A 4976-nucleotide genomic window follows, 5' to 3' on the forward strand; every position below is an offset into this window, starting at 1 on the left:
TTTTCCCATAACGGGGTGAGACATTATCTCAGCAAGTTCACCCCTCCTAAACCCCTATTAGAAAGAAAATACGCCTTAGAGTGGTCTAGCCACACAGCACAGAAGACTTACCTCGCCTTCTTGCCTTCCTGCAGATTAGTACAATTCATATTACTCAATCATGGGTAATAATAGGAACTTAAACCATTGGAACACAATCAATTTCACTTAATTTCACAATCACAACAAGCATTCCAAAATTATTATTCACCGCCACACAAGGGCATAGTCTACTCGCAGTTCGGTTATCTACTGACATATAGCCAGGCATCGCCTCCCCACATTGGAGCGCGGTTTTGTCAGTACATCGACAACGTTCCCGAAGGAGCATGGGCCCAGAATCAACTGCGACCCGCATCTGTTGTATGGGTCATCCCATATAGGGGCAATTCCAGCTCAATAGCTCAAGACAATTCCTCTTAATTATCATACAATAATCTCATAATCAACTCAAGGCACTTTGCACATTACTCACATACTCCAATTACAATATTAATCTTTAAAAATCCAATTTCGATGCCAAACCCGACATTTGGGATTTTCTAAATAAAATCCATATTTTCCATAATCAACACTCAATTTGCATTAATCAATCATAAATTTCAAATTCTAAATATACAGCAGCGATCAGCACGAAATTCTGAGCAATTGGGATCAAAAATAATTTTTCAATTTTTTTAAATGATAATATTTTAATTATTTTTGGAATATAATATATTATTAAATAATCCAATAATTTCGAAACATTTATTTAAATTAGAAACAAATCCCTTTAAGTCACATCAAGGCTTATATTAAAATAAACCTACTTAACCTTTAAACTAAACATACTTTATCTTAATTAATCACCCTAATATAATCCACAACTAAATAAACAAATCTAACCACCTAATCTCAATCAACCTAAGCTAAACACACTTAAGGCATTATTAACCCTCTAATCAAGGCTTAGTGAGCTAAACTCACCAAAATCACTTTCCGACGAGTCTCCAGCGAAGAGCACGACGATGTCGACGACAAATCTACACGGAGCAACACCAAAAGAGGTCGGGAAGAGCACGGAAACGCTCCTCAAAGATCCGGATCTTGCTAGTTGAAGGTTGCTACTCACAGTTGGAACGGAGGCGCGCCGGCAGCTATTTGGACGGAGAAGGACCGATGGAAGCAGCTACGGCTCGGGACGGTAACTAACGGCGATGAACGGCGGCGATGGAGGCTTCGGCGAGGTGCTACGATGTCGAGCAGCAGTTGTGGGACGGCGGACGATGAGCTGGAACTTGTGGCGAAGGCGGGGCAGCTGCACGCGGGACGACACGCAGTCGTGCGTGGACAAGCGGCGACGGCGAGCTCCAACGATGAACGACAAGCGGCGATGAACGAGCGAGCAAAGGGAGGACGAAGGGTGTCGAGTTCGCTGGTTCAAAACAGCCGCTCCTCCTTTCTCTCTCCTCCAAGCTTGATGATGATGGAGATAAGGGGGAAGTGACATCCCACCTTTTTGGGATTCAATCTCCACCCTCCAAGTGTCACCACCCTAGCCCATCTTGCCCCACCCCATGACATCACTTGTGATGTCACAATCCACTAACACCAACCTCCCACAACCTTAGTCCAATATATTCAATTTCATTTTCTGCCGGGGCATAAAATCTTGTGTGCTAATTTCTTAAATTCCATTCAATCCTCTTCCAATTGAGTCCAATTAAAGTCAATAAATTAATCTAATGTTCCTAATAAGATTTGTGACACACCATGACTTCCAATTTCAGAATTCGATCTCAATTTCACGGTTAATTTCACTTTGGTATGATACTAGCGCATCTTAATCTGCTGGGTAGCTTATAGAAATTTTTATGCATTTGACATGTGGTTGATCAATTCAAGCCACAATGTACATCTTTGACACATTGGCAACTTTCGGTTGTCGGGGTAATCTCAAGGTTTCAAATACGTGCATAGGGTACCCAATCGATAGAAAAGTCGGTCCAGTATCGATCGACAAGAAGTGTGCGATCCGGTGGAATCACCCACCCCTAATCACATGCCTCTGTCGAGTCAACCTATCTCCGATCTCTAATTGATTTTTATTTGTGCCGTAATGACCATTGCAGATGATCTCGGTCGAAAAGTCGCTTCCTGATCAAATTCTCGGGTCTGATGCATTAGAATCTCTTAACGGCTTCACCTGATAGACTAGCTTTCACATGAGTAGCCGGCTCAAGGAAATGAACTATATGCGTGCCAACGAAATACCCCGTCTCAATTTATTGAAATTAGAATTGGAAAATCGAGATGTCACATAGACTGCCGGTGATAAACCGGAGGAAGATGAGGATGATGTCAAGTCATCATGCCCCTTATGCCTTGGGCGACACACGTGCTACAATGGCTAGGACAAAGGGTCGCGATCCTGCGAGGGTGAGCTAACTCTAAAAACCCGTCCTCAGATTGGATTGCAGGCTGCAACTCGCCTTCATGAAGCTGGAATCGCTAATAATCGTCAGTCAGCCATACAACAGTGAATTCGTTCCCGGGCCTTGTACACACCGCCCGTCACACTATAAGAGCTAGCCATGCCCGAAGTCATTATCTTAACCGCAAGGAGGGGGATGCTGAAAGCATGGCTAGTGACTGGAGTGAAGTTGTAACAAGGGAGCCGTATTGGAAGGTGCGGCTGGATCCCCTCATTTTCAGGGAGAGCTAATGCTTGTTGGGTATTTTGGTTTGACATTGCTTTACACCCAAAAAGAGGCGAGCTACATCTGAGTTCAACTTGGAGATGGAAGTCCTCTTTCGTTTCTGAACGGTGAAGTAAGACCAAGCTCATGAGCTTATTATCTTAGGTCGAAACAAGTTGATAGGATCCCCTTTTTGACGTCCCCATGCCCCTCCCGCGTGGCGACATGGGGGCGAAAAAGGGAAAGAGGGCGATGGGGTTTCTCTCGCTTTTGACATAGCAGGCCTCGGCGGGAGGCCCGCACGACAGGCTATTAGCTCAATGGTAGAGTGCGCCCCTAATAATTGTGTCGTTGTGCCTAGGCTGTGAGGTCTCTTAGCCACATGGATAGTTCAATGTGCTCATCAGCACCTGACCCTGAGATGTGGATCATCCAAGGCACATTAGCATGGCGTACTTCTCCTATTCGAACCGGGTTTGAAACCAAACCTCTCCTCAGGAGGATAGATGGGGCGATTTAGGTGAGATCCAATGTAGATCCAACTTTCTATTCACTCGTGGGATCTGGCCAATCCGGGGGGACCCCCACGGCTCCTCTCTTCTCAAGAATTAATACATCCTTTATCAGTGTATGGATAGCTATTTCTCGAGCATAGGTTTAGGTTCGGCCTCAATGAGAAAATAAAATTAAGCACCTAACAACATATCTTCATAGACCAAGAACTACGAGATCGCCCCTTTCATTCTGGGGTGACGGAGGGATCGTATCATTCGAGCCATTTTTTTTCATGCTTTTCTCGGAGGTCTGGAGAAAGCTGCAATCAATAGGATTTTCTTAATCCTCCATTCTCGAAAGGAAGAACGTGAAATTATTTTTCCTTTTCGCAGGGACCAGGAGATTGGATCTAGATGTAAGAAGAATGGTTGGATGATACCGGACTCAAAGGTAGGGCATTTCCCATTTTTATAGGAACTTCTGTACCAGAAATGATGGTATCTCCAAACTCTTTTATTGGAAACTTTCCTTTAATGAATTCCCCGGGAACTTCTATAGTAAATGGAATATACAAAATTGTGATCAATCAAATATTGCAAAGTCTCGGTATCTATTACTAGTCATAATTGGACCATAATAGAATTTCAGTCTATACCAGGACCATAATATCAAATTGGGGAGGAAGATTAGAATTAGAGATTGATCGAAAAGCAAGGATATGGGCTCGTGTGAGTAGGAAACAGAAAATATCTATTCTAGTTCTATCATCAACTATGGGTTCGAATCTAAGAGAAATTCTACCTCTCAATGCTCTAATGCCCACACCGAATATGGACTGGACCGTCTCACGACATTCTGAACCCAGCTTGCGTACCACTTTAATGGGCAAAAAGATAATGCAGATATGTAGAATTTCGATATTCTATATAAAATGGGTTGCCCGAGACTCGAACCTGGAACTAGTCGAATGGAGTAGATAATTTCTTTGTTAAATTCCCAAAATGAAGGAATTATGGCATCCAACAAAAAAAAAAAACATCTTTTAGTTAAAACAAATTGATTTTTGTCAAGGGGTGATTTACATAGGTGAATGTAAGGCGTAAATGTATTGCGTCTTGACACTAGGCCATGTTCTATAAATACATTAATTATATGTCTTTTTTTTTGGGTAAAAAACATTCATTATTTGTTCGCTTGTCCTATTGCCAATATAATTATTAGTTATGGAAACATGACTCAATATGAAACCAGACTTTTAGGATAAGGAAACAACAAGAAGTGATGTAGCAATGGCAAATGATTTAATTTGATTTTGCCTAAGGAGGAAAACTAAAATCAATTCAATCGATAGTCTACTTCGCGCTAGAAAATAAACGAATCACTTGATCTTCTAAATTTTCTAGCATTTGTCGAAGTTCGAAATTTTCTATCTTTCGACGGTAATGAGAAAAGGAAGAAGAAAAACTGACAAAAAAGGGGGAAATTTTGTTCGTGCCCACTTTCGATTTCCAAGCCCCGAAGCATATGCGACCGGAGGTGCCCGACCCCACAGTAATAAAATAATCGCTAAAAACTTTCCACGCGAACGAGAAAAAAGCAAAGGAGTGGTGCCAGTAGGGGTGTGCAACCGGTCCGAGTCAACCCGGTTCCCGGATCGGCCCACCCGAAAACAGGGTGGAACCAGGCTCTGGTCCGGAACCGGTTCCCAAATATTAGAAACCGGTCCGGGAACCGGTTCCGAGTGATTACCCACCTAGGAACCGG

The 4976-nt window shown here is 42.8% G+C and overlaps 1 pseudogene; it reads left to right on the top strand.

The window, feature by feature from the left end:
* The first annotated feature begins 1273 nt into the window (after window positions 1-1273).
* On the top strand, window positions 1274-3555 carry LOC120290719 (annotated as a pseudogene).
* Window positions 3556-4976: the final 1421 nt, after the last annotated feature.

This window comes from Eucalyptus grandis, chromosome 2, assembly GCF_016545825.1.
Source record: "Eucalyptus grandis isolate ANBG69807.140 chromosome 2, ASM1654582v1, whole genome shotgun sequence".
Taxonomy (NCBI): domain Eukaryota; kingdom Viridiplantae; phylum Streptophyta; class Magnoliopsida; order Myrtales; family Myrtaceae; genus Eucalyptus; species Eucalyptus grandis.